Below are 20,421 nucleotides of genomic sequence, written 5' to 3'. Positions count from 1 at the left end.
GTTTGACCATCAAATAAGCACATTTTTAATTCAAGTCTAAAACTGACAAACTCTAAAACTATGTACTACAAAGACAAGAAAAAATACATTATCAAGATTAGCAAATTAAAAAAAAATAACAAAACAAAGCCTCTGCAACTGAAAACAATAAGTTATCAAAATTTACTTCAGAAGAAAGAGTGTTTTTTACTGAAAGCCTGAATTAGAGTCCTGGCTCTTCCATTTTCTAGTTAAGAGATGGAGTGGGGGGGACTTAGTTCATTTCTCCTGCCCATGTTCCCTCTACCCGTGAAGTGAGATTAATAAATGTTTCCTTTCCAGGCCTGAGGTGAAGAGTTACTTATAAAGACACACCAATGACAAACATTTACATTCACGAAGCCTTAGTATGTACCAGCACCTTAAGCACTTTGCATGATACATGATACTCCATATGAGAAGGAATATTTATATTCCCATTTAACATAGGAGAATCTGAGTCTGTATTATATAATTATAGTACAAATTACTTTTTTGCCAAAGCATGCCCTGTAATGGCATTTGTTAGTTGTTATTATTTTCCCTCCAAAAAGTAAGTGAACACAATATATTTGCAAAGAACCGTGTTTGGTTTCTCTCAAGGAAATGAAGCTGTCCTGTGCCCACCATTTTCCTTCCACTGCCAGGCTTTGGAGATGTACCATCTACACTTGCAGACTCCAATTATGTGTGACTCTTCCCTTCTCATGCTCCTGCAATCTTCATCTCATTCCCACACCTCCTGATTCAGAATGAAAACGGAAATAATGTTTCTATTAAAATAAAGGGACCAGAATTGCATCATTTCTTAATTAATTAGAAGATGCCTGTCTCTCTCCTCTCGTAATTACATGCTTCTCTTTTCATTTCTTTCTTGTGATGAGAATCTACACTCTTAAATGAAATCAATATAAGATTTGAGTTGAATGCGTATCAACTTTACTCTGGGGAAAAATGACATTTGTTCACTACACCAGCTCAAAAAAGAACTTGAGGGTTGTGAGGATTAAGTTAGCTTATTCTTGATTTACTCCACACATCTTTATTGAGCAATGCTAAGTACTGGACACAAATCAGTCAATAAGAGAGATGTGCTTTCTGTTTTTGTGGGGTCACGTTAGCAGGGGGAGAGACCTTGTCTGTGCCATTTATGAGTGGGAATGGGAAGTGTGCATCTGTGTCTTATTTCACTTGATAGTAGGGCATAGCAGTAGTTATGGGTGTTACAGTAAGGTCTCACAGTGCACTAAAACATCACTTGAAATAAAACTTGATGGGGAAAATCGTATTTACCAGAACTCTTTTTAAGAAGAAAAAAGTGGTTGGCAAAAGTAGTTTATATGGTTACTGGGCATGGAGGGTGAAAATCTTCAGCAGGGATGAGTTACTCTAAAGTACCTTCAAAAGAAGTTGGGTCCTGTTAACTTTCACCTTTGTTTGTCTTTGTCAAAAGGCAGTGTGCATGATGGAAACAAAAATGGGTTACTCTCTATTAACTGATGAGACACTGAGCATTGACAATGTTCCCTGCCAGTCCCTCATGCAAACCCCAGAGTTTCCTCCAAACATATGTTAGAACTCAAAAACTATGATTCAAACAAACACAGGTCATAGTCCCCCAAATCATTTTCATTCTTTAGACAGGTCCTGAACTTTACAATTATGTCAAATAATTTCCTGCTTTACAAATCCTCCCTTTTCTGGTATCTATCTTTCTTTCCTTAACTGCTATCATCCTGCTGCTATATATGTATGTATACTACTATGTATATATGTATGTACGTACTACTATTACCTTCCCAATTTCTTTTCTAATCATTTTTTATCTGACTTCACTATCAAGTGTGAGTTCCATAAATACAGTGATTTGTCTTATTCATCTTGGCACTCCATTGCTAATACCCTGAATCCATATAGGTGTAATAAATATTTACATTATGTTATTATTTAAATAATAATTTTCTACTGAAGGAAAAATTCCAGTAACTTGTTTACTAAGTCACACCTACTACACCCAAGAAAACTGTATTCACAGATCAGACATCCAATAAATATTTGTTGAATGTCTATATGATTGTCTGATCCCTTGTTCCTCTAAATAATGTTAATTTCCTCTAATAAGAGCAAATCATTTTCTTTTACTTTCTTTGGATAGTCTTTTTGCTATTCTTATATTTCAGAACATTCAGAAGTGGTTTAGTTTCAAAACTGTGAAGTGTGTTAAAAATGTGTTATTTATAGACTAATTGGCAAAGCCATATAAACGTAATGATGGCAGCTCAATTTCTGGGTACAGTCTTGTTTGGTTCATCATAATTTGACAAGTTGGCATGCATGAGGTTAATGAGAAAATTCATTTTATCTGACATACTAGGCATTTAGGAGAGCAACAGTCACACTAATAAGGAATTACATGTTATACATATTGCATAGTCTTTGCAATTTTTCTTAAAAATATATAATGAATAGTTTGCTTTGCTGAACTCTAGATAAGCAAAGAAAGAAAGGGCAACACCAAGGACTTCAGAAGAGAAACAGAATGTCTTAATAGCTTCATGTTCAAGGCAGAAGTTCAAGGTGATAGCCCAGAAGGGCAAACATAGACCTTACCCCTGCCTGGTGTGGAAGTACACAACAGAATTGAATTATTTGTCCACATTACTCTGAAAATAATTGTTTACAGTAATCATACCAGGAACATGCCACTAGCTCTCATAAACATCCTTTTAAAATAAGCTAACAACTAAGAATATAGGGAAACAACCCTTTTCCCAAAGGCAGTGAACAGAGATCCAAATAGCATTCACATTACGCCCACTGGAAGGACAAATTCAACTATCCTTTCTAGATAAATCGTTGTTGGCACCTATATGACAAGCACCATGCAAGGTGCTAGAGAAACAGTGGATGGCAGACATATTGTCACTGCCCTCAAGGAGCACACAATCTAGTAGGAAAAGCTTACAGTTATGGTAGGTTCAAGGTTACTGTGTCCTGGGTGAGAACCTTTGCAGGTGAGATTCAGCAAGTGAATGATGTCAAGGAGAGACAAATCTGGTTCTTTCTGAGTGCACTGGACACCTGGTTAGTTCTATGAGGATCTCTGTCCTAACATGGGTTATTCCATAAGAAACAGAAGAGCAGAGACAATCTCTATTTTAAGCACCACATCTAATCATTTCCCAACTTGGAAAAAGTTTCATTGTGAGTCCAATTTCTTGTGCTTGTCATTCACGGTCTTGCTTGCCACTTCTGGCCCCAGTGTGTGAACATACTTAGCAAAAAAATAAATAAAAATAAAAATAAAAATAAAACGAAACAAAAAACCTCATACCAAAAACAAACCAAAACAAACAAAATAGCAAAAACAACAACAAAACACTATACGTGTAAAGGGCTTGAGATCATTGTATTTACCTATTTAAATACTAAGCAGTAGTAGGTCCAAAAAAGATCATGGGAGGAAGGCTCTTTCCTTTCCATGTGGCGGCAGCCATCTGCTCAAAGGTAAGCAGGACAGGCACTTACACGTACCCCCAGGAGCTAAGGAGGAAGAAACAGTCCAGTGTAATGCGTTTTCTTCTCAGGTTGTGCTGCTGCCAGTACCTCCAGCTCTCTACACTCCACAGGAACCCCTGCCCAACCTGACCTGATAAAGCACATAGACTGGGATACAAGGCCAAGGAAGGTTATGCCATATTTCAGATTCGTGAGCGACGAGGTGGCCGTAAACTCCCAGTTCCTAAGGGTGCTACCGCTGGCAAGCCTGTTCATCATGGTGCTAACCAGCTAGTTTGCCCGAAGCCTTCAGTCTGTTGCAGAGGCGTGAGCTGGATGCTGCTGTGGGGCTCTGAGAGTCTTGAATTCTTACTGGGTTGCAAAGATTCCACGCACAAACCCTTTGAGGTTATCCTCATTGATCCATTCCATAAAGCTCTCAGAAGAACTCCTGGCACCCAGTGGATCACCAAACCAGTCCACAAGCACAGGGAGCTGTGAGGGCTGACATCCTCAGGCTCCTGCATGGCCTTGGAAAGGGTCATAAGTTCTACCACACTATTGGTGGTTCTCACTGCACAGCATGGAGAAGATGTAATAGTCTCCAGCTCCACTGTTACCGCCAATATAAGTAAAGTTTGTAAAAATCTTACCTGGTAAACAATTTAGGACAGTCAAAAATAAATAGATACTACACAATCATCACAATATCTAGCATTTGTATTGAGATTCACTGTTTACAATATGCTTCCAAAGTGCATTTCTTAGTAGTTCTCAACCCTGGCTGTGCCACAGAATTACTTATATGTGTTGTTAACATCACCAATACCCAGACTGCAGGCCAGCAGATTCTGATTCAGTAGATCAAAAATGGTATTTTTAAGCAGCTTCATGGATGATCTTGAATTGCAGTCAGGATGGAGAAGCATGGCTTCATGTCATTTGTTTCTTCCACAGTGTTCCTGGGAAATGGGTTTTATTTATACTCCATGAACTTTGACTCCCTTATGCCTAGAATGATTTTCCTGAGGCACCTCCTTGGGGAACCCTCCCCTAACCACATCCTCTTCTCACCCAGTCTACCACACAGGCAGATCCAAATCACAGATGAGGATACTGAGCATACCACTGATTTGTCATTCTAATGTGCTGGGTTTTTTTTTTTTTGTTTGTTTGTTTGTTTGTTTTGCTTTTAATCACAGTACCTTATTCAGTTAGTCTCCTACTTACTTGTGAGCTCCTTAAGAGCATGGACTTCCTGGGACACCTGGGTGGCTCAGTCAGTTAAGCAGCTGACTCTTGATTTCAGCTCAGGTCACGATCTCATGGTTCATGAGACCAAGTCCCATGTCGGGCTCTGTGCTGACATCAAAGAACCTGCTTGGGATTCCCTCTCTCTCTCCCTCTTTCTCTGCCCCTCCCCCGCTGTGCTCTCTCTCTCAAAATAAATAAATAAACATTAAAAAAATAAGCATGGACTTATTATGTATTTGCTCTTTTCTCTTAAGAATGCGTTACATTACTTGGACATGGTAGGATTAAAATTAATAATAACAATAATAATACATTATGTTTACTATGTGTCAGTTACCATCCCCTGCATTGTATAGATATGAATCGATTTAATCTTCATGCCAACTATATGACATAGATGAGGTAAGTATTGTTCTTATCCTCATTTTGCAGATAAGGAAACTGGAACACAAAGAAAGTTAGAAGCCTGAGGTCACATTGTCTGATCAATGGAGAAGCATTAATATCACGTCCGTATCACAGGATGAAGAAAATTCTTTTCACTTCACAGATGAGAAAATGGAAACTTTTCCTATCATACCAGCCAGCATGGACCATTTATACTGTGGTTTGGATACTTGTTCTTTATTACAATATCTGGAGTTTGGGGGATTCTTTCAGTTCAGTGTATCCTGTGTGTAATACTTCTACATTGTTCTATTATCTTTTAAATGGGGGAGACAGAAGATACCAGCAGAACCACTGCAGTGCATGTACCTCCAGTTGAAGACAGACGATGTTAAGGAGCACTGCCAGCCATCTGTTGACATACTGATTTGCCACGGAAAAAAATGGGAGTGCATTTGTTCACACTTCCAGATTATTTAAAAATAAGGAGCAATGGGAGTTATTAAGTTGGGCAATCTGAGTTCTAAGTAGCATTTATACACTTTTTTTTCCTGGATGCCTTCCTTAAAATTAAATTTTTAATAACCTTTAAGCCTTGCAGCCTTGAGGGAATAATTTCTTTCACAGTAGTTCAAAGGTTTAATTTCACAGTAAAGCTTTTGAAATATGGTATTATCCCTTTTGTTCTAGAAAATTACTGTTTAAAAAAATCATATTTCAAAGTAATGATTATAATGAGAAAAAGATATGAGGCCCAACTTCAAAAGGAAAAAATGATAACCTCGCCTGTGATGTCCTCTAGTGAGCCTTTCCCTCGTGGATTCTAATTTGTAACAGTTCGAAAAATCTCTGGAATTGTGCAGTCTCTGCCTGGTAATACAGCCCAGGCTGCGGTCTCACAGTGAGGAGGGGTTGATATAGACATAACGGAAGCCATTAACTTTCTTATGTAAGTAAAATGCGGTATGTCTTCAGTCCTGCTGCGTGTGTGTTTTCTGTAATGCTATTTCCAAACAATGTTATCTTTGGAGTTCTAAAGCCATTTTGTGGACATTAGAGTTGCTTGGAGTTGCAGAGCAGGCAGTGGGTACGTGAAGCATAGCAGAGTCTGACAGGGAAAGAGGACGAGAACCATCTAATACAGAGCACCCAGTCTGGGCTTTACAAATGTTTTATCTTTTTAATCTTCATAGTAGCTCTCTGAGATCAACAGTATTAGCCCCATTTTACCAATGTTAAGGCCTCCTATAAAAGAAAATACTCATCTGGTCTAATTAGTTTAAGAATCAAAGTCCTCACTGCAACTTCCATTCAGAGCTCCTTGGCCTATTTATCACTTTATAAGAGTTTTTTTTTTTTTTTGAGAGAGAGAGATAGAGTGTGTGTGTGTGTGTGTGTGTGCATGTGCACACGAGCGGGGGAGGGGCTGAGGGAGAGGGGGAGAGGGAGAGAGGGAGAGAGAATGTCTCAAGCAGGCTCCATGCTCAGCATGGAGCCTATCACAGGGCTTAATCCCACGACCTTGGGATCTTGACCTGAGTAGAAATCAAGAGTTGGATGCTCCACCAACTGAGCCACCAGATGCCCCAGGACTATTTGTTAAGTTGTAAATTCATAGACATGAAAAAGTTAATGAAGAAAGACTCATCGAATGAGAACTACATATGCAGGATACAATTAGAACCATAAGTATCCAAAATTTAAAAAAATACTACTGTTAGCTATTAAAGGACTGACATTAAAGGAAATGTTGGGTAGTAGGGACATGGGATGAGATCTCAAAATACATGCATTTAATCTCTAGGGCTATAAAATCTGGGACAATTCACTGAAATCCTCTTAGCTTCAATTTCTGCATCTGAGAAATGGGCACAAAAGACATAAAATGTTTCCCTCAAGTGATAAAAAGGATATGGATGTGAGAAAGCTTTCTGAACTATTGACTCTCACGTTAATGCACCCATGGCCATTCACTCTGCAGCTCTGTGTATGCATGTGTATAATTATTGGTTTTTAGATGTTTCCAACTCAGTATTTATCATACTTCATGGCAATGATCTATTTAGATATTTTTCCCACAAACATACTCTAAGATCTTTAGGGCAGAGATTGTATTTTGTTCATCATTATATTTATCACATATTATATACTCAGCCACCTGCTTAAAATTTAATACTACATTCCTATTTATGCATTCATACATTCATTCAATTAGCATTAATATCTACTAAATGCAAGATAATCAATAGAATGGAGTCAATTTAATCTAGGAGCTTTCACAAAATAATATATTGAATGAATTATGGAAGTATGGGCCATAGATAGTAATATAAATTTTATTCTTGTTATTCCCTCTGTGCCCTTTAAACTTTGGTAAACACAATAATAGTAGCTAACTTTTACTGAATGCATACTACTCACCATGCTGTATGATAAGTAACCTGCATGTGTTATCTCACCAATATCTCCCCCAAAATAAAAAGGTTAGTACTGGAGAAAAGAAAGAAAGAAAGAAAGAAAGAAAGAAAGAAAGAAAGAAAGAAAGAAAGAAAGAAAGAAAGAAAGAAAGAAAGAAAGAAAGAAAGAGGAAAAGGAAAAGGAAAAGGAAAAGGAAAAGGAAAAGGAAAAGGAAAAGGAAAAGGAAAAAAGAAAGAAAAGAAAAGCAAAAGAAAAGCACAGGCTGGGGGCGCCTAGATGGCTCAGTCAGTTAAGCATTTGACTTTGGCTCAGGTCATGATTTCATGGCTCCTGAGTTCTGGCCCTGCATCTGGCTCTTGCTGACAACACTGAGACTGGAGCCTACTTCCGATTCTGTCTCCATCCTCCTCTGCCCCTCTGCTGCTCACACTTTCTCTCTCACACACACACACACACAAATAAACATTTAAAAATTTTAAAAAAAGAAAAGAAAAGAAAAGAAAAGAAAAGAAAAGAAAAGAAAAGAAAAGAAAAGAAAAGAAGAAAACCACAGGCTGAAAATAGTGTCACTTAGACCAAGTTCCCACACCAGGGCTTAATATCCAATCTAACTGCAGTTTCAACCTCCCCCAGAAATGTGACCTTAACCAGTCAGTCAGGAAATGTTTTGTTTTGTTTTTCATCAGCACCAATGAGTCTGTCACCTGGGTCCTCTCCATTTACCAAAGAAAGATGAGGTAATCTGCAAGATAAGACACCTTGCTTTTTCCCCTAGCAAACAGCCTCCTGGGGAACAATCCTTTTCTTGTGCTAATAACTTTCTTATTCCATGCTCTGTCTATAAAAATCTTCCATATTGTGTAACTCCTCAGAGTGCCTCTCTACTTGCTAGGTGGGGTTTTGCCTAATTCATGAATCATTTAATAAAGTCAATTAGATCTTCAAATTTACTTGGGCAAATTTTATTATTAAACAGTACTATCACTATAAATATTGAGGAAACTGAGGCTTTAATAGGTTAGGTAATTTGTTCAAGGTCACAGTAAATACTGAGGTCAAGATTCAAAACTAGGTCTTCCCGATTCGTTTATTCAACAAATCTTTATTATACTCCTACTATGTGCCAGATGCTAGGCTACTTACTGGGGACTCAATGGTGAATAAGAACTCAGTGCTTACCTTTGTGTGCTTATTGCCTAGCAGGAAAAGAAAGATTAAACATAGAAATATGTGATTGATTATTATAATTATTTTAAGTTTCCTTTAAATGTTTAAACTGATACTTATAAAATCCAAACTCAGAACTGTCTTCTTATATTCTAAATATACAGAGAAATTTTCTCCTTTCTGATAGGTACCTGATAGAGATGGGCAGGTGGTGGTCTTTTATTCTCTCCAAGTTCAGAGTCATTCATCATAACTAATCTGCTTAGTTATGATATTTTCAGCCAGTAATTCAGATTTTCATGTTTACATTCAATTTTAAACACTATGGAACTATAATGCATCAACATAAATACATACATATATACATACATACTAAATATTTTTTAAATGTTGGATACATATTCTCTTAAGTAGCCAAAAGGTCCTGAGGTTGGTCTCTAAAAGGCACTTTTCAGGAATGAATACCCTTCTGGTACTAGAACTAGGTCACATAGATTGATATATTTCATCTTTGTAGCACATTGACTTAATCTGTCCCATCATAATTCCTTTTCTCTGAACCAAGAGGCTCTGTTGGATAAATTTAAGCTTATGAGTAGAATAAGTTTCTGTGATCTGTATTAAAAGAATGGATGGTTATGGTAAAATTAAAAAAAATGTATATTTGATCTTTGTCTCTGGATCCTGGCAAGAGTTCCTAAAATCTTTGGAACTCTCTGAGTGATAAGAGTTTCTTTTATCATCCATAACAGGTCCCTTTTGACCATATTAGAGTTTATGGTAATGAGGTAACTCTCGGTAGGCCCCTTGATAGCCTCAAGATGGGTTACAGAGGAACCAATCACACGATTAGAAGGTTAGAACTATCAGTTCCACCCGACCCCCAACCTCTGAGGAAGGGAGAAGGGTTGGAGATTGAATTCAGTCACCACTACCCAATGATTTAATCAATTGTGCCTATGTAATGAGACCGTTAAAACCTCTGAAACAATGAAGTTTGAAGGAGCTTACAGGTTGATGAATGGAGAGTTGTAAGAACTCCTAAATTTGTAGCAAGCTAGGCAGAGTGCAGGTAGCATAAGGACCCCATTTCCTGCTGACATCTAAAATATAGGCAGTCTTTGTGGAATTAAGCTCCCTTGGTTCTGCACTAACTCCAGGTTGTTAGTGTCAGAATTAAATTGCATTGTAGGACACCTAGTTGATATTAGAGAATGGGAGAACTGATTGATGTTGGAAAGATATATTTCAATTGTTTTGAAGAAACACACAATAGTACTAAGAGTCTGACTTGGTTTTGCCAAAGGGCCATCACCTTAAATAGCTTCAGTTCTAGTTCTGGCATTTAGAATTTGTGACCTTGAACAGATTACCTAATTTCTTGAAGGTTCTGTTTCCCTATCCATAAAACAGAAGCATTCATAACAGGATTGTTAGAAAGATTAAAATAGTAACTGTAAAAATAAGCTTTTTTTTCAATAGCTGACACCTAGTTAAGTATTTAGTCATTTTTAATCTCACTCCCTCTTCTTTTCCTTTCCCTCAAATTTAGTTCTAGAACAAACTATTTAGTAATAGCCCAGAAATCCAGTATGGTTCTAATTATACTTTTTACACTCCAGAAATTCCAGTATTTCTCTAACAATGGATGTCTTCTTTCAGGCAGTTTACAGCTGTGGATCAGACCATCTAGTAGGCAACATGTCCCAGTTTGGGGTTTGGGAAATATAGTTACCACTCCAGATTACATGGTGATTAAAATGCAGGAGACAGTGCAAGACAATACTGAATTCATTAACATTTACAACATATTAGCTATGGGATTATTTCCAGGGGCAAGAGCCAGGAAAAAAGGGGTTGAGCATTTGCTTCTAATAGGAGGTAGAGGTACCTTTAAGGTTTAACCACTAAAGTTCTAACAAACCAGCTTCTCTGATAAGGCAGACCAGCCAGCCTCTGCGTGTTTTGCAATTTTCAATACACAGTTCCGCTTTCACACTTCAATAATTCATTTTCTAGCACTTAGAATCCAGAAACCTGCTCTCACTGATGTAGCTAAAATGTAAGGAACAGAGTTTAATAACCAACATCTCTACTTATCTCATCTCATTCTCCAGTAAATTGTATTGGAAAACATGTGTAAATAGTACCAAGCAAACAGAGCATTTATGGTCTCCTTTAGAATGTGTTCTATTTGAATTCTAGATTTATAGAGGTAATAATTTTATAGAGGTAACAATTTTCCATAACAAAAATGCAAAACTTTCTAAAATGAAAATTCTAATACTGTCATAGAATTGTAGAATCTTCAGACTTACATTCAAATAGAACAAACATACGTGGAGTACCCAATTTCTCCTTGTAGTATTCTGAAAGGTTTCAATCTCTGTGTGGCAGGTATTATCACTCTCATTTTGCAGACAAAGCCCCTTAGAATACTAGAGGTTAAATTATTTTCCTATGGTTGGAGTAAAAATAGAGCTTGGAAAATCCAAATAGACTTGAATGCTTCTAATGTTCAAATATGAACAATCATTAGATATGTCAAATTAATAAAATAATCTAAAAAGGTCCTCCTTCCAATGATCTTAAATTTTAGAAAATAAAACAAATATCTCAGAGCATATGAGGTGCCCTTTAAGTGCATGGGTGTCATACACATTATCAGATATTTGTTTTTCAAAATTTATTTAGTGATATTTAGATACATTAAGCAACAATCACAATTCCGTTTGACTGGTAGCCAGCATGGCTCTAACCTAATCCAGGTGGAACTACAGCTGGGTTAAGAACTTAAGACCATCATCAATATAAGCTTAAACTGTGAAGGCCACCAATATTTAAAAGGCCCATGACAAAACTTTCTTCAATGTGTCTCCAATGACTTAAAGGTGCTGTTAAGGTACATGGACAATCTCATGAATATTAAGAATTTTGTTCATGATGTAGTAATAAATCATTACTTATTTGGTATTAAGGCAAATAACAATCACAATCATAACAGCTAACAATGATTAAGCAATCTCTTTGTGCTAGACACTCCGATAGTTAATTTACATATTTTACATATTTCAACTCCAGATCTATATAAACATTGTTAACGTCTGCCACGGTCTAACAATTTTACAGATGAGGATACCAATGCTCAGAAAAGTCAAGATACTCTGCTAGCAAGGACCTGAGCTAGGATCCAAACTCAAGTATGTTGGACACCAAAGGCAGAGCTTCATCCTCACTGCCACTGTTGAATATTTGAAAAGATTAGAGCAGACTTTAATAAAGTAGTGTCATTCATCCCTAGCCAAACAGAGCTCTTCATCAGATGTCCAGCAGATTAAAAACCTAAAATACGGACTGTGACATCAATGGCATTCTGACCACCAAAGATTAATGCTTCCTTTTCATAATATGAAAAGTCAGCCACAGACTGCATTTTGTCAGCTCCCTTGAATTTAGAAATCGGTCTAAGTCCTGACCAAGTAATACTGATAGAAGAGATGTACATTTCCAGGCCTGGTCCAGCCTCCTGAGTGATGCTTCATTGTGTCTCTTTTCTTTATGCTAGTTTTCTATCAAACTCCAAGATGATCTTGGAAGCCAAATGTTGAAAGGGAAGAATCTCTTTTGGTTAGGTCCTTCAAGCACAGTAACTGTCCTTTATTCCTACCTTATACTGTCTGGTCTCTAGATGAATGAGAAATAACTTCTATTATATCAAACCACTAAGACTTGGGATTTTCTCTCTTGGAGTAGTTTGTGATAACTGATAAAGATTATTAGATATGCATAATAGTTCCAGTAATGTGGCCACTCAAATCTACAAACAACAAATTAGTCTTGTAGAAGAACAAAATATTACAATAGCTTTAGTTCCATTTCACTTTTAGAGAAGAATTTTAACTTTGGTTAATGATGGAAGGAAAAAAAGAAGTGTTACTTTGGAATGCAGTACGGCTGCACCTTTCGCTGGTGCTTCACAGAACCACTAGTTTTAATAAGAAACCATTCATTTTCAGAGTTCTTGAGGCCAGAAAGCAGTAGAGTTTGTTTTAGTGGTTGGAGATGAAGTAAAATATCAAAAGAAATGATAAAATGTGATAATGACATTTCACTGTTTTCAGTTTAAAGAAACAGGAATATTTTGAGTAAAACTTAAAAAGTCAAAGTTAACTATACAGTTGAATCTTTCTCTTTTCTGTTTCTCTAACCACCTTGAATATAGATAAAAAATGTTGACCCTGATAAAAATATTGCCTACCATCTACTACAAACCTTTTATATTTTAAAAAAAGTATTGCTACATACTCTGCATATTCTTGTCACAATAATATTCAAAACAGCACCATAAAATAAGCCTTATCCATTTTATAGTTAGGGAAATCGACTCATAAAGATTACACAAAATGCTCATGGTCATATGGCAGACATGGATGGAAACCGGGGCACATCTGCTTAGTCATCCTCCTCTACCCACAATATTTCAGGCTTCCATCTCCAACAACCTGTTGGCTCTACTCTCTATTTTTGTCTGTGACTGTGTAAATGGTAAAACTAATATGATTATCAAGCTGCCCCCTACTTAGCCACTCCACAGAATCTGACTCTGCTGGAAATTCCCTCTTTTGGCTTACCCAGCACCATCATCTTGTTCCTTTCTTAACTGTGCCTAATCCTGGGCTTCCTTCCCTCCTGTCTGCCCTAAAAGACTTGATCTACTGCTCTCCTTACTGGTAAAATTTCAGTTTTCAGTTCTCCATGTGGTTCCTCAACACATGAAAAAATTTCCCCCAGTAGACTGTTGTTACGGAATTTATGTTCAGGGCTCATATATTCTTAGAGAAGAAACACATTTTATTCTTTATGGAAGTCTGTATTTTATGTTGCATACTTATGCAAAGGACATGTTCTGTATAAATCTTACAAATGAAAATGTGAATATGAACATGCAAATCTGGTAACAACTGTGAATTGAGATATAAATAGAGGAGCAAATACATGAAACATTTCTTCAAGGCAGGAAAAATAGATCAAGGGAGACAAAAAGATTTGCTTCAGTGCTTGGGACCTTGTTTTCTGCCAAAGTCAAAAAATATAAACAACAGTATTGACTTTGTAAGGTCAAAGTTACTGGGTTTTAAACAAAATGACTACAGTGGAAGGAATATTTTTTTGATGTGCATCAAAAAAGAAAAAGAAAACATACCCCTCAGAATAAAAGCTGAAGCTTGTCAATCATTAGCATTTTAATCTTTAGACACATGGAACTATTTATAATTTAAAAGTATTCTGTAGGATTACAAGTAGAGGCAACAAGCATTTATCAAGACCTTACTATGTTTCAGGAATTTTACTAGATTAATCATCACAAAAGCTCTTTGAGGAGAATTATATGTTTGTCTGTTTCAATTTAAAGTCCAAAAATTTGTGCCTGAGAAGTAGGTGATCTTCACAAAAGTCTTAAAGCTGGTGAGAGGTACGACTATGATTTAAAATTAAGTCTGTCTACAAACAAAAACTAAAGGAGTTCATGAACACTAAACCAGCCCCGCAAGAAATATTAAAGGGGACTATTCGAGTGAAAAGGAGAGGAGAGACCAAAGTAACAGTAAAAGGAAACACAAAATCAGTAAAAATGAATATTTCTGTAAAAAAGCAGTCAAGGAACTCACAAAATAAAAGGATATAAAATATAAAAACATATACCTTAAACAAGGGGAGGAGAGGAGTAAATAATGGGTTAAAACTTAAATAAACATCAAGTATAGACTACTATATGCAGAATAGGTTATATGCAAATCTAATGGTAACCATATATCTAACACTACTAATATATATGCAAAGAATAAAGAGAAAGAACAGGACTCCTGGGTGGTTCAGTCAGTTAAGCATGAGACTTCTGCTCAGGTCATGATCTCTTGCCTCATGGGTTTGAGCTCCACATCAGGCTCTGTGCTGACAGCTCGGAGCCTGGAACCTGCTTCAGATTCTGTGTCTCCCTCTTTCTCTTGGCCACTCCTCCACTTGTGCTTTCTCTCCCTCTCCCTGCCCCCCGCCTCTCTCTCTCAAAAATAAACATTAATTTTTTTTTAATGAATACAGAGCATTCCTAATACATAATAAAGAAAAACAGCAAAACATGGAAGAAAGACAAGTAAGGATAAGAAATAATCTTCAGAAACAATAACAAAACAAATAATAAATTGACAATAAATATATATATATCAATAATTACTTTGAATGTAAATGGACTAAATGCTCCAATCAAAAGACATAGGGTGATAGAATGGATAAAAAACACAAACAAAAACAAACAAGATCCATGCATATGCTGCCTATAAGAGATTCATTTTAAACCTAAAGACGTACAGATTGAAAGGCAGGTGGAAGTTGAAACGTCTATCAAGCAAATGGATGTTAAAAGAAAGCTGAAGTAGCAATACTCATGAGACGAAACAGACTTTAAAACAAAGGTTATAACCAAAGACAAAGAAGGACACTATATAATAATAAAGGGGACAATCCAATAGGAAGATATAAGAATTGTAAATATTTATGCTCACAATGTGAAAGAACCCAAATACATGGAACAGTTAATAACAAACATAAAGGAAGTAATCAATAATAGGGAACTTTAACACCCCACTTATATCAATGTACAGATCATCTAAACAGAAACTCAACAAGAAAACAATGGCTTTGAAAGACACCCTGGACCAGATGAATTTAACAGATATATTTGGAACATTCCAATCTAAAACAGCAGAACATACAATCTTACCAAGGAACCAAGTGCACAAGGAACATTCTCCAGAATAGATCACATACTAACTCACAAAACAAGCCTCAACAAAGCCAAAAAGATAATAGCCGTACTATGCATCCATTCTGGCCACAATGCTGTGAAACTAGAAGTCAACCATAAGAAAAAAATCTAGAAAGACCACAAATACATAGAAGTTAAATAACATGCCACTAAACATGGGTCAACCAGGAAATAAAAGAAGAAATAAAAAGTTCATGGAAAAAAATGAAAATGAAAACTCAATGGTGCAAAACCTTTCAGGTGCAACAAGAACAGTTCTAAGAGGAAAGTATACAGCAATAAAGGCCTACCCCAAGTGGCAAGAAAAATTGCAAATAAATGACCTAAGTATTCACCTGGAGGAGCTAGCAAAAGAACAAACAAAACCTAAAACCAGCAGAAAGAAGGAAATAATAAATATCAAAGCAGAAATAAATGAAGTAGACTCTAAAAAACATGACAAACCAAAATAGAACAGATCAATGAAGCCAGGAGCTGTTTCTTTCAAAAAAAAATCAATAAAATTGATAACCCTCTAGCCAGATTTATCAAGAAAATAACAGAAAGGACCCAAATAAATAAAATTGACAATGAAAGAGTGCTGATGCTGGAAGCCAAGCTATCCCAGCCTGAGTGGCAGAGCCCGGGCTGTGGACGGATTGGTGACTGCAGGGCGGCCTGCCGACAGTGTAGCTTCTTGTCCTCCCGCTTTTAGGTAATTTGGCCTTAAAAGTACCTGGGGTATTGTCTGTTGGGGAATTACCCTCGGCAGGCCCCCTGGGAAAAGAACCATTAGGGAAGAAAATAAGGCTCCGCAAGAAATTGTGCGGCCTTACGTTTAGCCCTTGCCATCCTCTATGGAGACTCCTCTACTTACAGGAAGGATGACAGCCTCATACCTTTGCCAGCAAAGAGGGCCTGTAAAGGAGAGACATATGGATTTGAAAGCCCCACTCCGGCAACTAAGGAGTGTATCTCTGGGCACAGGTGACTTTAACCCCTAGGCCCACCTGGCCCCCCGGAGGCATTCCTGATGATGACTGAACCTAGTCGGTTAAGCTACAGAATGGTTCTTTGGTTCCTAGGTGCATTGTCTCTCTGAGAATGTATGAGGCATGGGTTTCTAAGGCCTTTTCAGCCCCTTTCTGGCACCTCGGACCGAGGCAAACACATTGTTCTTCTGGCCTCATGTGGTTAGGAGGTCATGTCCCTGTAACTGTTCCACTTGAGGTGCTGAGAAATGGAGGGCCTTTCAGGAGAACAGCAAAGCAAATGCTTTGTAGATTATAGATAAACGCAGATGCAGAATGGAATAATGTAAGAAATTAATCTATAATCAAAGGGTATGCGGGAAAGTTAGGGGAAAATTGCCATGTTATTTCTTAAAGGTTGTTTATACATAGGAACATTTTCAAAATTAGGTAATGTTAGAAAAACATAGATGACGTATGCTACAAGGAAATCATAGCATATATAATGCCACGTTTACTACAATAAATTGGCCAGTTCAACACACTGCTGTTGTCTGTGTCCACTTTTATTTTAGTTTTAGTTTTTTATTTTAGTTTTTATTTTCTAGTTTTTTATTTTAGTTTTGTTTTATTTTCACTGACGCCGTTCTTCCTTCGGGAACCCCTGGTTGCTGGAGCTGGTCTCCGGCAAAAGAGAAGAAATAACCAACACCCTGGAAATAAAAACAATTATAAGAATGTTATGAAAAACCATACCCCAACAAATTGGATAACCAAGAAGAAATGGATAAATTCCTAGAAACATAAACTACCAAAACTGAAACAGGAAGAAATAGAAAATTTGAACAGACTGATATCCAGCAATGATTCAAAAAACTTCCAACAAACAAACAAAAAAAATCCAGGACCAGATGGCTTCGCAGGCAAATTCTACCAAACATTTAAAGAAGATTTAATACCTTATCTTCTCAAACTATTCTAAAAAAATACAAAAGGAAGGAAAACTTCCAAATTTATTACATTGACACCAAAGCCAGATAAATACAGCACACACACAAAAGAGAACTACAGCATAATACCCCTGATGAAGACAGATGTAAAAATCCTCAACAAAATACTAGTAAAATGAATTTCAACAATACATTAAAAAAATCATTCACTGTGATCAAGTGGGATTTATTCCTGGGTTACAAGGGTGGTTCAATATTTGCAAATCAATCAATGTGATATAACACATCAATAAGACAAAGGATAAGAACCATATGATCATTTCCATTAGATGCAGAAAAAGCATTTGACAAAGTACAACATCCATTCATGATAAAAACCTTCAACCAAGTAGGTTTAGAGGGAACATAGCTCAATATAATAAAGGCCATACATGAAAAACCCACAGCCAACATCATCCTCGATGGGGAAAAACTGATAGCATTTCCTATAAGGTCAGGAACAAGACAAGGATGTCCACTCTCTCCACTTTTATTCAACACAGTATTGTATTTGCTAGCTACGGCTAAAAGACAACAAAAAGAAATAAAAGGCATTCAAGGCATCCTACCTTTCCAAGGTAAGGAAGAAGTAAAACTTTCACTATTTGCAGACGACATGATACTATATATAAAATATCCAAAAGACTCCACCAAAACAACTCCTGGAACTGATAAATGAATTCAGTAAAGTCACAGGACACAAAATGAATCCACAGAAATCTGTTGCATTTCTATACACCAATAATGAAGCAGCAGAAAGAGAAATGAAAAAAAGATCCCATTTTCAATTGCACCAATAACAAAAATATATCTAAGAAATAAACATAACCAAACAGGTGAAAGACCTCTAGTCTAAAAACTATAAAACGCTGATGAAAGAAACTGAAGACCACACCAAGAATTGGAAAGACATTCCGTGCTCATGGATTGAAAGAACAAATCTTGTCAAAAATGTCTATACTACCCAATCAATCTCTATCAAAATACCAAAAGCATTTTTCACAGAACTAAAACAAACAATCCTAAAAATTTGTATGGAAGCACAAAAGACTCCGAATAGCAAGGCAATCTTGAAAAAGAAAAGCAAAGCCAGAATCATCACAATGCCGACTTCCAGTTACACTATAAAGCTACAGTGAACAAAACAACATAGTACTGGCACAAAAATGGGCACACAGATCAATGGAACAGAATAGAAAACCCAGAAATAAACCCACAACTGTATGGTCAATAATCTTCCACAAAGCCGGAAAGAATATCCAATGGAAAAAAGATAGTTTCTTCAACAAGTGGTGTTAGGAAAACTGGTCAGCAATATGCAAAAGAAAGAAACTGGACCACTTTCTCTCACCATCCACAAAAATTAATTTAAAATGGATTAAAGACCTAAATGTGATACCTGAAACCACAAAAATCATAGAAGAGAACAGAGGCAGTAATGTCTTTGATATCAGCCATAGTAACTTTTCCTAGATAGGTCCCATGAAGCAAGGGAAACAAAAGCAAAAATAAACTATTAGAACTAAATTCAAAATAAAAAGCTTCTGCACAGTGAAAGAAATAACAAAACTAAAAGAGAACCTACTGGTGTTCTAGTATTTCAGGGTGGAATGGGTGGAAGTGGGGGTAAGAAGTGGTTGCAGTGCGGATGGAAGGAGGCCAGAAGCTGAGAGCAAGCATGGGCTGGGTGGGCACCATGGTAGGGATCACCACCATGTAGGCGGTGAAAGGCAGGATCTACGTTCTGCAGCAGCAAGCAGGTGATACAGAGGAATGGGCGGAGAACCTGCAGTGGGAAGTGGAGGAGGAAAGGTGGCCAAGAGCAGGCTGAGGCCGAGGTGGCCTCCTTGACCCCTAGGATGCAGCTGGTTGATGAGGAGCTGAACAGTGCCCAGGAGCACCTGGCAGCTGCCCTGCAAAAGTGGAGGAAACTGAGAAAGCTGCTACTCAGAGCAAGAGAGGTATGGACGTTATTGAAAACCTAGCCTTAACATATGAAGAAAAGATGGAACTCCAGGAAATCAACTCTAAGAAGCTTAGCACATTGCAGAAGAGGCAAATCTAAAGTCCAAAAAGGGGGCTCAGAAGTTGGTGATTATTGAGGAGCACAAGGAATGACCTGAGCTGGCATAGTCTCGTTGCCAAGACATGGATGAGCAGATCAGACTGATGGACCAGAATCTGAAGTACCTGAGAGCTACTGCAGAAAATTACTCTCAAGCAGAGGACACATATGAAGAGGAGATAAATATTCTTACAGATAAACTCAAGGAAGCAGAGACCCGTGCATGATGAGTTTGCTGACAGGTCAGTGGCCAAACTGGAGAAGACAACTGATGACCTGGGAGATAAGCTGAAGTGCACCAAAGAGGAATACCTCTGTACACAAAGGATGCTGGACCAGACTCTGCTTGACCTGAATGAGAGGCAGAGCAGCCCAGTCCTGCTCTGCCACTGCTCCTCCCTCTCAGCCCGACTCCTCCTAAGGCTGAAGCTGGCCTTGAAACTGAGAGCTGATCTTTAACTGGAAGGCTGCTTTCTCCTTTTGCCACCTCTCCCACCCCAACCCCTGTGTCTTTTTCGCCAAACTGTCTCTGTCTCTTCCCAGGCATTCCAGTTGGGCTTCAAGCTGAGCACCCTGGGGACAATGTTTTTTTGCAATGTGTGCACAATGCAAAGTGTCTTTAAAAGCATGTTGTGATGTACACACTTTGTAATTACCTTTTTTTCTGTTGATGTAGTAACCATTTGTACAACATCCAAATAATTCCACAGTTCTGAAGCAGCAGTCTAACCCCTTCCTCACATTTGGAAAGAAATTTTTCAGCTTAACACATACTGCACATACTGCCCTCTCCAAATTTATTTTGAAACTTCACTTCTTTAGGGTTGGGGCACATTGGCCACCCCGTCTGGC

General features: G+C 37.5%; 2 pseudogenes; both read left to right on the top strand.

The window, feature by feature from the left end:
* The first annotated feature begins 3,474 nt into the window (after positions 1-3,474).
* Positions 3,475-4,151, top strand: LOC124505920 (60S ribosomal protein L15-like; annotated as a pseudogene).
* A 15,049-nt stretch (positions 4,152-19,200) lies between these two features.
* LOC124505919 (tropomyosin alpha-3 chain-like) lies at positions 19,201-20,028 on the top strand (annotated as a pseudogene).
* Positions 20,029-20,421: the final 393 nt, after the last annotated feature.

Source organism: Lynx rufus, unplaced genomic scaffold (genome assembly GCF_022079265.1).
Source record: "Lynx rufus isolate CCGP_SWC_20201006 ecotype Redwood Valley unplaced genomic scaffold, mLynRuf1.p SCAF_9, whole genome shotgun sequence".
Classification (NCBI taxonomy): domain Eukaryota; kingdom Metazoa; phylum Chordata; class Mammalia; order Carnivora; family Felidae; genus Lynx; species Lynx rufus.
Note: the sequence above shows the minus strand (reverse complement) of the source record. Positions and strands in the feature narration are given on the sequence as shown.